Source organism: Vombatus ursinus, unplaced genomic scaffold (genome assembly GCF_900497805.2).
Source record: "Vombatus ursinus unplaced genomic scaffold, bare-nosed wombat genome assembly UNPS02010639.1, whole genome shotgun sequence".
Classification (NCBI taxonomy): domain Eukaryota; kingdom Metazoa; phylum Chordata; class Mammalia; order Diprotodontia; family Vombatidae; genus Vombatus; species Vombatus ursinus.
This window is the reverse complement of record NW_020950417.1, coordinates 2,853,877-2,870,922: the sequence shown is the minus strand read 5'-3', so window position 1 is coordinate 2,870,922 and position 17,046 is coordinate 2,853,877.

Here is a 17,046-nt window from a genome sequence, read left to right as displayed (position 1 = left end):
TGAGAGCTTTACAGACATTATCTCATTAACCCTGACAACCACTCTGTGTTAGGGGCCTTGTTTTGGCCAGGTTGGTTTGGGTCAGCTACCAGGAAATGCTTCCTGCCTACCTTGGTCTCCATGGTCCCAGTTCAGAACTGGTTGAGTCTCTATACCATCACCTAGCCCAGGGGTGGGGAACTTGTGGCCTCAAGGACACATGTGGCCCTCCAGGTCCTCAAGTGCGGCCCTTTGACTGAATCCAAACTTCACAAAACAAATCCCCTTAATAAAAGGATTTGTTCTATAAAACTTGGACTCAGTTAAAGGGCCACACTCAAGGATCTAGAAGGCCACATGTGGCCCCAAGGCTGCAGGTTCCCCACTCCTGATCTAGCTTCTTGGGCCTTCTGACACATTCTATCTTCCTACTCCTTCACGCTAAGGATTTTCTGTAGCTTTGTACCTTGATTCTGTTCAAAAGGCAAGTTCTAAATGGTTGCTATTTTGGCAGTCCCCTCAAGGAAATGACATTTCTGTAGCTAATTCACATGGAGATGGTCCTTGGAGACCATATATACTCTTTTTTTTTTTTTTTTTTAGGCAATTGGGGTTGAGTGACTTGCCCGGGGTCATACAGCTAGTAAGTGTCAAGTGTTTGGTCTGAGTCCGGATTTGAACTCAGGTCCTTCCACCCTTAGGGCTGGTGCTCTATCCACTGCACCACCTAGCTGCCCCACCATATATACTCTTAAATTGTCTCATTTGCCCAAGAAATCCCAGGAACTATGGCACATCGTGGGATTGTGTGAAAAAGGGCCAAAGCGGGTAAAATTGATTGCCATAGCAAACCCCTTCTCAGTTTTATCTGTTCTGTTTCTTTCCACTAGGCTACAGGCTCTTTACCTAAAACATACAAGTGTAGGTGTCAGGGGTCCATGAACTTGGATGGGAAAAATTACATCTTTGTTTTCACTAACCTCTAAATAAAATGGAGCATTTCCTCCAGTTATTTAAAAACATTATTTTGAGAAGCGGTTCATAGGCTTCACCAGACTGCCCAAAGGGTGGATGGTCCACAAAAGGTGAAGGACCCCTGGTCTAGCATATCATTCTTGAAAATTCAGTCCATTTTTCTTCAGGACTATTTTATCTTAGTTCATACTTTTTCATAGAAATCATCTCTGCCCCAAGATGTAGTCATCTCTGTTGCCTTCTTTCTTGCCAGTCAACTAATATTTTCAATTAGATTATTACTGTCTCCTGTCCAAGAAGCCATTTCATCTGTTTTCATCTCAGTTACTGTATCTGTCACAAAAGATAACATTTTTCCCAACACTATCTTTTCAAAGATGTGAAATAGATGAGGAAATGGCTATGAACCAGTCTTGAGCTCCTAGTGACAAAGTCAGTAAGTAATGAATGAGTGCCTGTAGGATATATTCAGCAATCCAACCCAACAAATATTCATTAATAGAATGGAAGGAGCAAGGATTTGGAGTCAGGAGTTCTGGGTTCATAATCTGCCATGTATTCCCAATGTGACCCTGAATAAGTCAATTAACCTTGCTAGGACTCAGTTTCCTCATCTGTAAAATTAAGGGGTTGGGCTAGAGAGCCTTTAAGGTACCTGCTAGCTCTAAAATTACAAATCTATCACCCAAAGTTATTATTCTGTGCAAGGCATTGTGGAAGGCAGAACTAAAAATAGCCCCTACCCTCAAGAAGCTTATGTTCTACTGGTAGAGGGAAGAGGAAAAGAACAGGTAGTATGCGCTGTATAAATTTCAGATATTCCTAGCTGGTGTAGTGACATTTCTCTCTACGTAACAAATAGCAGTACTGCTCTCCTTTTGGCCTTCTGGCTGGTGTTTTCCCAGAACCCTCTGGCTTCAGCTCCTTAAATTGTACAATGTTTAGGACTACATAGGAGTATGCCTATGTTTTTACATTGGGATATTTGGAAATCTAGAGGGGTTTGTGTATAGACCATATATAAACATGAATTTAATTGCTGGTGCTCTAAATGTGAGATCCTTGTCTAATGACCAACAACTTGATAAAGTACCAGAGGAACTGAATCACATCAATATTGACATTCCTGCTATGAATGAAATAAGACATAAGGAAATCGTAGCTAATGGAAAGATGGCTCAAAGGGTTTCCTTGGAGAAGCAAATAAAGGAGTCTATAAGATTCTTTTTGTCCTTAGCTCAGCGACAACAATAAATTTCATTCTATGGGATTCTTGGTCATCATGCCTTATAGAAGCATCATGAGTATCAACAAAAGAAGACCACCATGGAGCTAAATGTGACTTATATACCAGCATCTGCTGCAGAGGATAAAGGGCTATAGAAATTCTAGGAAGAACTTGGCAAGGTTCTATAAATCAAGTCAATGTGCATATTGATACTCAGTGAGTTCGTCATTAAGGTGTGCCGAGGGGACGACAACAAAAAATACTTCCAAAAATGTGGTTTAAGTTTAAGAAAAGAAAGATACTAAAGTCTTATGGACTATTCAGAAGGAAGACTCATGTCTGCATATCATGAATATTTCTTCAAGAAAAAGAGTCAGACATTATTGGATATGCTGAGCACTGAACAATATCACAAAAAGTGAAAATGACTATATTTTCCAGATTCCCAGAATTGCAGAATTGGGAGGGACCTCAGTGAGCTGGACCTGTGATTTCATGAACTCCCTGAGGAGGAGACTTCTTCTACCAATGCAGGGCAGTCACTCTCTGTAGCTCCTCCATGATGGGAATGGACTTGTGATTTCAGTGGTCTAAGAAGGCACTCCAGTGGTGAAGAAATTGGCTCTATCAATGCAGGTTGGCACCTTCTCTGCAACGTATTGCCTTAGAGCGCGGGTGGTGAACCTGCAGCTTTGAGGCTCCATGTGGCCCTCTAGGTCCTCAAGTGTGGCCCTTTGACTGAATCCAAACTTCACAGAATATTTGTTCAAAGAGCAAACTTCATAGAACATTCAGTCAAAGGGCCACACTTGATGCAGAGAGCCACATGAGGTCTAGAGGTCACAGATTCCCCACCCCTGTTTAGGATGTTGCCTGAGACACTGAGGGCCAGAGTCATGCAGCTGTTTTGTGTCAGAAGCAGGATTTGAAATCAAATCTTCCTAGCTCTGAGGCCAGTTCTTTATCCACTACACCATGCTGCTTCTCATCCAGCCCTTACCTCTAAATCAATCCCTTTTAATTCCAGTGGCTTTCCTTTGTTAATTATCTTTCATTTTTCCTATATAGAGTTTACATTGTATATATTTGTTTGTATGTTGTCACCTCCATTAGATTGTAAATTCCTTGAGGCAGGGACTGTTTTTTTCTCTTTTGGTATACCCAGCACTTAGCACACAGTGCCTGGCACATAGTGGGTGCTTAATGTTTATTGATTAATTGATTGATATAACATACCCAATAAGTCATTCATTCTCTGCTTAAAAAGTTCCAGTGAGGCGAACTCCCAACCTCCTAAGACAGCATATTCCACTTTTGGATAACTCCAATTATGAGGAAATATTTCCTGATATCAAGTCTAATTTTATCCACTGTGCCACCTAGCTGCTTCTTCTACCCTTGTTAGAGTCAGACAGAACAAGACAATTCCCATTTCCACATGATGGACCTTGAATTACTTGAATACAGGGGCCACTTACTCATAAATCTTTCTTCTCCAGACTAAACATTCCCACTTTCTTTGAACAGTCTTCATATGGCATGACCTCAAACACTTTTACTATTTTCTGGATAGTTGCCCTTCTCTGAATATTCTCCTCCTTGTAAATTTCCTTCCTAAACCATGGTGCACAGGACTGAACACAATGAATGAAATATAGTCTGACTCGGGCAGAATACAGAGACTATTACCTCTTTTTTTCTTTCTTCTTGTATGTTATGCTTCTTTTATTGTAGCCCAAGATCACATTACTTTTTTGGCAGCTGATCCACCTTGCTGACTCAGAGTTTTCAGTCCACCAAAAGGACATCAGTTTTTGATGGCTAACCTGCTGTCTAACTTTGCCTCCCTTGACTTGAACTCATGAAATAGTTTTACTTTGAATTTCAACTCAATAAATTCAGCTAAGTGCTGTTGCTTGACTGTCATCCAGTATTTTAGCTATCCCCTTTAGCTTTGTGTCATAGGCAAATTTTATGAGCCTACCATTTATACATTTTTCTAAGACATTGAGAATAAAATTTAAATTGCCTATGGCCAAGTATAGATCCCTGAGAGACTCCGCTAAAGACTTCTTAACCAACTGAAATTGAACCATTAAAGATTACTTTGAGTTCAGTTCTTAAGCTAATTCTATCTAATTCTATTCCTGTCTAGTCTTCATATTTTCATCTTTCCCACAAGAACAGTATAAGATACATTATCAAATTCTTTGTATCATTTCCTGTCCCTTACTAATGTGGGAGCTATTTCTGAATTAGTTGCTTGTGTGAAATAAGGCCACAAATATTTAGAGTAAAAAGATCAAAATCATCAATTGAGAAGCAAATATAAAAATGAGAAGACATTATGGATAATTACAGTAGCTTCAACTTGACCTATTAAAATAAGCTATTGGAACAAAACAAAACAAAACAAAAAGATGGGAAAATGGATAAGGAAAAACTGACCTGTCATCATTTCCTACTAAAGTTTAACTGCTGGAAAGCAATCATCATGATGAGGAGACTGAAAGAGCACAGAAACTTCCTTAGCCAGTAAAGAATTGATTGGATGAATGAAGCATTTATTAAGTGCTAAGTATATGCAAAACACTGTGTGGAAATTCTGGGGAAACAAATAGAGAAATAATATGGTACCTACTCTCAAGCTACACCCATCCTAATGCAGAGGACAATACATACTGAAGTTTTAGCAAATAAGATAGAAAAGTCCCTGGGTCCTTAGGATATAGTGGCAAAGCAATTGGTAATGTTTCTTCTTTAATCTCATTTGATGCTATATCAGTTTCTGATGTTGAACTCTTTGACAATGCCAAGGACTTTGGTGATAAAGAACTTTCTTTTCTGGGTCTTCAAGAGATATGGCTGTAGCATTTTCAACAATTGTTGCTGCATCTCCACAGAGGTGGCTTCCCAGGACGATGTCTGAGAGCTCTGGGATGGAAGTAATGCTTTCCCAAGGGTTTGGGGCTCAGGGTCCTGAGCTGTCTCCATCCAGGTCTGAGGGGAGATAGTAGTCAAGGCAGTGATAGTGGTTTTAATTGTGAGGCCCATACTGCCACTTGTCTCTCCCTCAGGGTACCTTGCTGCTTCAGCTAGGCTGGTTTGCCTGCCCTATGTGTGGCAGATGGCTGGCAGCTGGAGGGGATGGATGGCTCTTTTTCCCTGGCAGTTGTTTCCTTGGATGGTGTGAGGGCTGGTTTGGAAGCAGGAATGGTAGTCTGGGGATGCTGACACTCCCAGAGCTCCTGTGCTACCTAATCTGCCTATTGGCGGCTGTTAGCCACTAATTGTTGCCGTTGATGATAAGGGAAATGGGCCCTTTTTTCCACAATAATTTCTGTCCCCAATGATGATAGTTGGTATTCTTACCAGAGAGATGAGGCAGCCAAAGGTAACAATGCTTTGGAATATAAACTTATTTTCAGAATATTGTGGACAAGGATTATGGAAATTATAAGCAGTATTGTTTCATAAAACATCAAGGAACAATGGAAAGGAATATTAATCTTCAGAAAGCTTGGCATAAAATCCAATGAAGCCAGATCACACCAAGGTGGTATTTTGTTTATTTGTTTTTGTAGCTGAAACTGGAAGGTAGACAACAAATGGAAAGTGAAACAAACAGGTCACTTATCAGTGGATTGTCAATATTGATAGTAATGAAAGCATTATTATCATTATCATTATTATTATTTTGGGAGGCAGTTAGGGTTAAGTGAATTGCCCAGGGTCACACAGCTAGTAAGTATCTGAGGTCGGATTTGAACTCCAGTCCTCCTGATTCTAGGGCTAGCACTCTATCCATTATGCCACTTATCTGCCCCTGAAAGCATTACTTTAAAAAAATCTAAATAGTACTTTTTTAAAAAAATTGTCGAGCATTAAATTTTTATCCCTTTCATCTATTCCCACTTGCTTCTTGGAAAAAAGAAAAACAAATGCCTTGGAACAAATAAGCATAGTTGAGCAAAATAAATTTCCAGATTAGTCATGTCCAAAAATGAGTGTTTCATTCTGCATATTAGTCAAACAACATTCTGTCAGAGAGTAGGTAGCATTCTTCGTCACTGGTCCTCTAGAATCATGACTAATCACTGTATTTATTATAGTTCTTAAGACTTGCATCTGGTGGCACAGTGGGGAGAACATTGGGCCTGGAATCAGGAAACAAGTTCAAATCTGGCCTCCAACCGTTATGTAGCTGTGTGACTTTGGGCAAGTCACTTAACCTCAGTTTCCCAAGTTGTAAAATGGGTTTGATAGTACCTACCACACAGGATTGTTGTTAGGATCAAGTGAGATAATATTCGTAAAAAGAGCTTAGAATGTCTTTACTTTTATAGTGTTGTTGTTAGAATATATATTGTTCTGGTTCTGCATGCTTCACTCTGCATCTATTCATACATATCTTTCCAGATTACTCTGAAACTATTTCTTAATTCATTTCTTACAGCACAGTATTATTCTATTATATTAATATGCCACAGTTTGCTCAATCATTCTCCAATCGATGGACATCCCCCCCCCATTCTTTGCTACCATGAAAAGAGCTGCTATGAATAATTGTACATATGGGCCCATTTCTTCTTTCTTTGATCTCATTGGGGTTTAAGCCTAGTAGGAAATGATGATGAAATTTAGACCACAAAACTTCAGTAACTCATGTGTTCAATGAAGAAGTGAAAATGGTACTGAAGAAGGTGAAGTTGGAAAGACCAGATCTATCATATACCAAATAGATCACAATTTGGAAGTATTGAGATATTAATTTTTTAAGATATCTGAAAAGAGAAGGATATCAAATAGTTGGGGAGAAAATCAGAAATCTCCTTTATAGAGGGCTCAGAACTTTCCAGGTACTTCTTCATTTTCCATCAGCAGCTCTGACTGGTTTTCATTTCATTAGCAATAAGCCTTCCCTAAGGAAATTCATCACCTTGCGTTTGGTCGCATGCAAATTGACTCAGCTTTGATACTTAACACCTTTTTAGCACCCTCAGTTGCCTCTCCCTTCTGAGTGAGAGGCTGGAGGCTAGTAAACTCTCCCAATGCCTTCCATTATAGAAAACTCAGAACTTCCCAGGTAATTCTGTCTTCCTTTTCCACAAACGTTTTTGCTTGGTTTTGACTCCACATCCCATGGTATTCCAGCATCTTTTCAACTTTCTTTTGAGTATTTATTGTCTTCCCCCATTTATTGTAAACCTCTTGAGGGCAGGGACTATTTTTCTTTTTCTTGTTTGTTTCTCCAGTGCTTTGCACAGTGTGTGTCACACAGTAGGCACTTCAGAAATGTTTATTGATTATTGACTATCAAGATGGAATCATTTCTTTAAGAAGGTGATAAAAAGATAAGAATAAGTATTGATCCATATACCTACTCTCTAATTTTTATAAAATCTTTATGAGAGTGAGCTACACATATATCAAGTGTTTTGTTAATGAAAATATGTGACAGGAATAGATGGGCTTTCCACAGTAGACATTATTCATAGTTATGTAATTGCCTGAAAGGTGTAAAGAACACCAGATCCCTCCTTGTTTATTCTTCGATGATTATAAAAACATTTTTACTTCGTAAAATGCAAAACATCATATTAAGTCATAGTGGCCTGAATATATGCATATTTGTTGATTGATGAATTGTGATTGGAAGGGGGAGCCTGCAATATATGGCCAACAATGAAGTATTATGTACTGTTGGAAAAGGAGGTGTTCAAAGTGTGGCAAGAACAAAGGGTAGGAGATGGGTACTCAGAATACTACACTGGTACTGAAGGAGTGTGAAAATACCTTGAGGAAAGACTCCACTACTTTGGGTAGCTCCTCTTAGGAAAACTTGTGGGCGTACACGGATAAGAATTGGATAGGATAATGTGGAGATGGTTCATAGTCTGTAAATTGGAGGGAGTACTCATAGTGCAAAGCCTGTGTGATTGAGTTGAAAAGGTCCTGGATTGTAAGTCACAGGTCCTGGCTTTAACTCCAGGCTCTGCCTGGCTCTGTTACCTGTGTGATGTCAGGTTAGGCACTGAACATCTCTGGGCTTCAGTTTCCTCTTCTGTGAAGTGAAGGGATTGAACAAGATGACATCCTATCATCTAGGATGATAATCTATGACAGTATTGAAAGATAAAAGGAAATTGACTGAACATATTCACTCTTCACCTGCGTGTTTACTATGACTTCAGTTGTTTATAAAACAGATTTTAGAAAACAGGGGGAGCAGGGAGAAAATATTTTGGGTTTACTTGAAATATTCAGTCCCCACTTTACATATTTCAGAAGGCTCTCTATTTTGAGAAAAGTTTTTTTTGTCAGTAATGGGGGTACAATGCACCTCATGGAGCGTGTGTGGAGCTGAGCTGAGCTTGACTGCTTCAGCAACGTTGTTCAGTGAATAGATCTCTGGGCCTGGAGTCAGGAAGAGTGGAGTTCAAATATAGCCTCAGACACTTAGTAGCTGTGTGACCTTGGGCAAGTCACTTAACCACTGTTTGCTTCAGTTTCTTCAACTGTAAAACAGGGATCATGATAGCACCTTGTTGTGAGATTCAAATGATAAAATATTTGTACAGCACTTAATACAGTGCCTGGCCCATTGTGGGCACTTAATAAATACTTGTTCTCTTCCCCACTTCAAGGGACATATCCTCTGCAATGAACAACTTTGGATGACTGGGGACGAATCCTTTGATTCCTATGATAGAAACAGGAGGTGTATTAGAGAGGATTGGTTACTGAGCCAGGAAGAGCTGCCTACTCAGGAGACTTTTAAAGAAGAAACAACTTCCACTCTATCTTCTGAGAGAGTACTCCCTTGGCCATGCATGATGGAGGGGCCCTTTTCCCCACTCTGTCCTTCCAGAGCAGGTATGGACATCCTCTGACTCCTTCCTGTTGACCATGATGACTTTTAATTGACTGCTGAGCTAGAATTCCCTAGAAACTACTAAGGGGGCCCTTACTGCCCCTCAGACTTCTTCCTCCTACTGACCTTAGAGCATGAGCATGATTCTCTGAGCTCAGGAAGATAATAAGAGGGATGCAAGCCGTGAGCTCCTGACCTCCTAGGCCAGCCTCTGTCAGAGATGGGGATGCCTCCTGTTTGTCTTCTTTGTGAGACCTTGAAAGACAGTTTGCATCTCCCCCTATGTTTTAAGTATCGACTATAACAGAGTTATGGATTAATGTTTTGAGTTTTTGTCATTTCATATTTTTATGTTTTAAGCATTTCTTTTGTGATGAGGAAAGAACTATCCTAACGTATTTTTGAGTACCTTTCTATTCCCTTTTGGGGAGGCATGAACCAAATCTAAACTTGGAATAATTTTCCCTAGGGCTTGGTGGAGAGAGTTTAATGCAGGAGTGGGGTACCTCCGGCCTTGAGGCCACATGTGTCCCTCCAGGTCCTCAAGTGCGGCCCTTTGACTGAATCCAAATTTCTTTTTTTCTGTAAAGCTTGGATTCAGTCAAAGGGCCACACTTGAGGACCTGGAGGGCCACATGTAGCCTCAAGGCCACAGTATTCCCCACCCCTGGCTTAATGGATCAGAGAGTGAGAGAAAGGAGGCTGACTGTTCTCTCAGGAGGTCAGACTTCTCTAAAGCTAAACTTAGCACCTACTGAAGCCTGTAGCTTCAGTACTTTCCTAAGAGAGGGTAAGCCCTGTCTACCTTCCCAGGAGCAGCAGGATCTGTGACTATGCACTTTGCCCTAGTCTCCTGAAATATTAAAATATTATTTAAAAAGATCATGATCAGAATAGTCACCACTTTGTTTGAACATCACAGTATAATGTTGAGAGCACTGGATTTTAAATTAACAGGACCAGCTTTTGAATTCCAGCTCTGCTACGTATGTGACTGTGGGTAGGTAACTCACTTAACCATTCTGGGTCTGTTCCCTCATTTGTGCAAGGTGAGAGGCAAGGGGGGAGGGGTTGGAAAGAGGTAGAGCGTGGGGATGGTGTCCTGACTAAATGATCTGTAAAGTCCCTTCTGTATTGAAATCCCATAGTCCTCCAAAGATTGTTGCCTTGTCTCCAGGTTCTTGAGCCTGAGAAGTTATTGGGCAGTGGATACAGCATTTAGAATATACAACTTAGCTATTCAGACACTGGAAACCCAAGGTAGATCAAAACTGAGCTGGGACTGAGAATCCAGGACTCTCCCTCACCTTCTTCAGGTACTCTATAGTCCAGCCCATTCTTGCTGTTGCTCACACATGAAGAAATCAAATCAATAAATCAACAACTAAGCACCTACTAGGTGCCAGACACTGTGCTAAGCACTAGGGATATAAAAAGAGGCAGAAGATAGTCCTTGCCCTCAAGGAGCTTACAATCTAAAGGTGGAGACAATGTGCAAACAAATAAAAATAAACAAACTATATATACAGGATAAATAGGAGATATTTAGCAGAGGGAAGGAACTGGAATTAAGAGGGGCTAGGGAAGACTTCCTGTAGAATGGGGGATTTTAGTCAGGACTTAAAGGAAGCCAGCAGTCAGAATGGCGGAGAGAGAGCATCCCAGGTATGGAGAACAGCCTGGACAGTGCATCTCCCTGCTCTGTGCTTTTACTTAGGCTGTCCCCCCTGCCTGAGATGCATTCCATCCTTACCTAGCCTCTAAGAGTCCCTAGTTCCCTTACAAGCTCAGCTCAAACATCATCCCTTACTCGAAGCTTTTCCCAATCCCCCCAACTACTAGCACCTCTCCCCAAATTACCTTGTATTTATTTCTTACTAAAATATATTTTCTATTTACTTATTAATGTTCATGCCACATCCCCCAATAGAATGTAAGCTCTTTGAGGACATTGTCCTTTTGTCCTTATGTGTTGCAAGCACAGCTCCTGATACATAGTGGGTGCTTCATATCAAAAACGAGATAACATATGCCTTGAAAACTTTAACACACTATTTAAATGCTAGTTATAATACAGGTTTCTTGATCCATTGATCAATAATCACTTTGTCTCCTAAAGAGACAGGGAAAGAAAAATCCTTTCTCTGGATGTACCTTTTCTAATAATCAAATTAGGGCCTGAGCTTAAGCATCCTGATTTCTTGTCCTGTTCCTCCACCTCCTGCCTTCCAGTGGGAAACCACTTGGTAGCCAAGTCAAGAAACAGTCTGCCCTTGCCTTAACCTGCTTAAGCTCTGGGGCTTTGCGTACTGAGAGCCCCTTTTCTCCTCCTCCCCTCTCCCCACCCTCCCCCTCTTTCCTGCTCACACACTCACACAAGAACAATGCTACTTTGTGGGTTAGGGAACGGCGGCGCAGGTTGCTTATTGGTGGGACAGCTGTCACTCTATCCCCAAGGCCCAAAAGATGTGTCCCTGGGGCTGTGATCCCAAGATTACTTTGGTATTTGGGTCTTTTAATTAGCAGCCCAGCATGTTGTAGCCCCTCCTCCCCTACCTGGCCTCTCTTTCTTTTCTCTCTAAATTAGCCCCAAGGCAGCATCCATTGCTTCTATCAGCACAGACCTCATTGACCAGCGTTGACCACCATACAGCTAAGTCTGGAAAATTTAGAGAAAGGGAGCAGCAGGACCAGCATTCATTTTGTGTGCACGTGGTAAGTCTATGCACATGCCCTGCATATACCATTTATTGGGCATTATAAATCATGTACAGGATTTAAATGTCACACAAAATCCAGGCTTTATCAGTGTTTTCCATCAGACCCTCTTTGTCCCAATCAGCTTGGGCTGGACTATCACACAGGAAAGGTAATGGGAATACGTAGGACGGTAATATGTGGGATGATGGTGTGGGGCAGTGGGAAGAACAATGACTTTTGACATAAACGATCCGGATTTCTCTCTCACTTCTTAGTTTTCTCATCTACAAAAAATGACAGGGTTGGATTGGATGACCCTAAAGCAGGTGTTCTTAACCTGGGGTTTATAACCCCCAAGGGATGTGTAGATAGATTTCAGGGAGTCTGTGACCTTGGATGGAAAAAAAAACATTGCATCTTTATTTTCACTAACCTCTAACTGAAATTTAGTGTTTCCTTTCATTATTATATTAATAACAATAATAATGATTATAATTTTTAAAACTAACATTATTCTGAGAAGGGGTACCCTGGCTTCATCAGAGTGCCAAAATAATCCAGGACACCAAAAAGGTTAAGAAATTCTGCCAATTTGTGAATTTACATGATCTGCCTGGAAACAGGTAGTTATAATGGCCAAGCCTTAGGGTATTGGAGCTGGAAGAGAACATGAGATCATTATAGCCCTTTCATGTTACATGTGAGAAAACTGAGGCTCAGAGAGGGATTATGACTTACTGAAGGTCAGTACATGCCTGCTAGGAATATTCCATGTTAATACCATGTGAAAAGGTTGAGCTGGTTATTCTAAAGGAGGAAGGGGAAAAGGAGAATGATGGTGAGATTTCAGCAGACCACTCACCCTTAATCTTGCAGTTCAGAGGAGCACACTGAGCATGTACAGTGTACCATAACTGCTCTCTAACCTTCTGGAGCCTTGATAAATCTATTCACCTGCTTTCTGATGCTTTCTTGGTTTTTTCATAGTCTGCTAAGGAGTAGGAGTATCATAGGTGCCTTCTTTTTATTTTAGTTTGACGGGTGTAGCAAGAACCGTGGGAGTCCCTGAAAATGTCACCCTAACTTTGAATGCTCTACTTTTCAGAAAGTTGTGTTTCAGCACAATTCAACTTAATGAAGCATTTATTAAGCATCTAAGAGCTAGGTGCTAGACTAAAGAAGAATCCTCTGAGAAGGGAGACAGAATTTAACTGCCTTCCTTAAAGGAAAGAATGTGTTCTGAGGGTATCTTGAAAAGAGCTGAATTCATTCATTCATTCAATATTTATTGAGCACCTACTATGTGCAGTTGGGCAGAATAGAATAAAAATGGGCTAAAAGGCTAAAAAGGTCCAAATACTCAACAACATGCTTATTGTCTCAGGAAGTTTTAATGAAAACCAGAAGATCACTTGATTCTTCCCAACCCCCATGTTTCTACGACCACCAGTTGACTGCTTCTCCCATAATAGATGACATGTGTAGGCCCCAGGTTATGACAGAAATATATGAACAAGCTAATTGTTTAAATGCTTTTTCCCAGATTACTAAGTTTCAGAAACACACACACACACACACACACACACAATTCCTTTTCTCTATGATGTAAAATGAAGAAGCTTCCATTTCCAAACTGAATGTGAATCCAGAATTGAAGGATAAAGTTTGACAGATGCCCCACAGAATTTAATGGTTGAAATTAAAATAAAATGTATAGACCTGAATCCTGAGATTGCTTCTGCCTTGTAAATGTTAATTTATAACAGGAACTCATAGATAGTTTTATCCTGCAATCAGATGCATTTGGTTACCTGGCAGTCTACTTTCTGGCTCTGGGCTTCTCTTGAGGAGCCCTAGGGGGAGAAGATTTTAGGAAGCTAGGTAGTGTGAAGAAAACTTTTCCTTGATTGGTTCTAGACCTTAAGCTCTGGGAACAAGGAATACAATCAGATCTGAACACTTAAAATTATATATCCTAAGCACCTTACGGTTTAGTGGTAAGGCCCCCTTTTCCCTTAGGGAACTGTAACAGCCTCCTGGTGGTACAGGAAATGTTTGATAAGATTCCAACCCCTATGACATCATTATAATGGTCCCTTTTGGGTGCTGAGGTTTACAAGAAGAGTTCCTGCTTAAGTGGCCAGCTCCAGACAGTTCTGATTACTCTATGTACATAATTCTTCAGTGACAGACTAGCTAAAACCAGGTCCCAATTGCTTCCTCATCTCTAGAGCCAGGGGCCTTGCCTCAAAGCATCTCAGAATGTCTGACAGAATGTTAAATTTTAGACTCATACCTCTTATGTCAGGAGTTCCCAGGACCTACTGGTAGATTTGAGCATTGCACAGGGTAGTGGAAAGATCATTGGATATGAAATCAGAAGGCTTAGGTTCAAGTTATGGCTTTTACTTTCACTAGTTATATGATCATGGTCAATCCATTGAACTTAACAAAACCTCACTTTACTCATCTCTAAGATGGTGTAGGGGCAGCTAGGACTCTGGAAGATCTGGGTTCAAATCCTGCAGCTGATACCTACTGTCTGGAGAACCTGGTAAAATCAATTAGCCACTTAGTGCCCCAGATTACTATCTAAGGCTATACGTTACAGAGGAGTTACTGACCTGCTTTGGTAGGAAGAGTTTGCCTATAGGGAGCTCCCTACACTATAAAATTACAAGTGTGGACCAAAAAAATAAATAAAATGGAGGGTGATATGGGGGCTGGGTGGCGCATTGGCCCTGGAATCAGCAGGAACTGAGTTCAAATCTGGCCTCAGACACTTGACACTTACTAGCTGTGTGACCCTGGGCAAATCATTTAACCCCATTACCTAGCCAATAAAGAAATAAATAAAAGGGGGGGGGGGTGATAATAATACTTGGGTCATTTATTTTATAAGGTTATTTTGAAGAAGATATTTTATAAACTGTAGGCAGCTGGGTGGCACAGTGGATCAAGTACCAGACCTGGAGTCAGGAAGACTCATCTTCCTGAATTCAAATCTGGCCTCAGATGCTTACTAGCTGTGTGACCCCGGATAAGTTATTTAACCCTGTTTGCCTCAGTTTTCTCATTTGTAAAATGAATTGGAGAAGGAAATGACAAACCACTGCAGTATCTTTGGCAAGACAACCCCAAATGGGGTCCTGAAAAGTCGGATATGACTGAAAACAATTGAACAACAACAACAAAAACAACTTTGAGAATTGTAAGGCACTGTCTGAAATGCAGAAGCATGGACTGGCTTTGCGATCAAATCCTGCCTCTAAGAGTGGTTTTACTTTGCCTTGAGGTACTCCCAGACTATTCTGTAAGTTAAAATAAGCTGCTGATGTGCATTGGTAGAGGGACTTTCCATACCAAGAGTTTTCTCTTCTGATAAATTCATAAGTCCAGGTTCCCCTCACCCTATTCAAACTATGGCATAAATATACATTTTTATTATGACTATCTAGAACCCTTACATCGGGAGATCACTAAGCTGGCTGTTGCTGCTCCTATACCTCCCTCTGGAGGGTTTTTGAGGATCTCTGCCAGGAGAGTACAGTACCATTACCTCCTGTCCCTTTGGCATAGTACTGAAATGGTCAATAATACCCTCTCTATACTATTAGCACTATCCCATCTATCCCTGCCCCGCTTCTTACTCTTGTTGTTGAGAAAATGAAAAGCCACTTCTTCTCACAGAAAGTCTGGGAGGAGATAACTTCAATGGGCAGCATCCACTTCCCAACAGTGAGCAGGTATCTAGGAAAAAAGCTGGAGTCATTTGGTGTCCTAGGATCTACAGATGAAGGAAGATGTGGGATGAGAAGGCCAGGGCTGACGGAAGGAAGAGCTTTGAGCACAGTTTTCTGGCTCTGGTCATTTTCAATGCTGGCTTGCAGGGCTAGCTTCTCAGCCTGGTCTGATTTCACTAGTAGCCTTCTCATTGTGGGCTAACTAATTGTCTATCAAGCAAAGTGCTTTGCTTTACACCATCTTGCTTCTTCTCTGTACAGCTGGATCTCACAGGATTTTTCTTTCATTTTTTTTCCAGGTATATCTGTTCTTCTTTAGTAGTTAAGAAGCTCCTTGAAGACATTAACCTTGTATTATGTGAGATACGACAGTAAAGTAACATTTTAAAATACATTTTTACTTCTTTTGTTTGTATGTTACCTAAACTTCCCCCTGAATTTCTTCTCTCCCCCTTCCAAAAGCCATCTCTTATAACAAAGAAATTCTTTTTTAAGAAAAAAAGAGAAAAAAAAGATGAAAATTGATCAATACATCAAAAAAAATCTGCCAGTTATATAATGTTCTATACCCCTGTGCCTCTCCTCCTTTGCAAAACAGTGGGGTCATGTGGTGTTTTCTCATCTCTCCTCTTTGGCGCCAAGCTTGTTTTTTTTTTTTTTTAATAACTTTGCAACATTCATTTTCAATGATTTTGTCAGACTGACTTTTTTAAACAGACATATCTGAATTTATACATTCAAATGAGTTTTGTCTGTCAGTGCAGTCACTTCAAGAGGCCAAATGTTCATTTTTGTGACATTAAAATCGCTCAACTCATATTTGGAAGCTCCTCTTTTGAGAAAAGCAGTCTCATTACTCTAAAAGCACGTGGCTTATTTGCTGCCATTCCTTCATGCTCGGTATTATTCATCTTAGTTATCAGATGAATATTATAAATTAGGTGGCATCATTCACCAGATTTGACTCCAAATACCCGTTTGGAGTCAAATCCCTACTTAAAATATCAGGATTTACCACCATTGATATCCCAAGAATATGTAGTAGCTTCTGAAGGCAGTACTAAGAGTACTAAGAGAGCAGTTACAAGAACATAATAGTAGTGACACGGTTAGCACAGCCTCACCCATGGTGACTAGTTTTAAGGATACAGCACTCGTTTGAATGTATAAGTTCTGATATTTTTGTTTAAAAATAAGTCACTTTGTCATATTACTCTGTATGTTGGTCTCTTATATCCCCCTTACCCTTATCCCCACCCCTAGTGCCTAGGCAGTGCAGAGTACATACTAACCACTTCAGAAATACATGTTGGTTGATTGGCCTTCATGCCATCAAGGTTGTCTAAAGTAATTGTTAACATGAGCTCTTCCCTTTCCCTTCTTCAACAACCCAACTCGATACCCAGCTGGTTCCCTACATATGGGCAGTGGGAGCTCAAGAAACTCTTATCTTGGGGGCCTGGGAGTTTACCTGACATCTATTAGTCACTGACTCTGCGGTTGACCGACTCTTTGGGTCTACGTGAGGAAGAGAATAACCCTAGTCC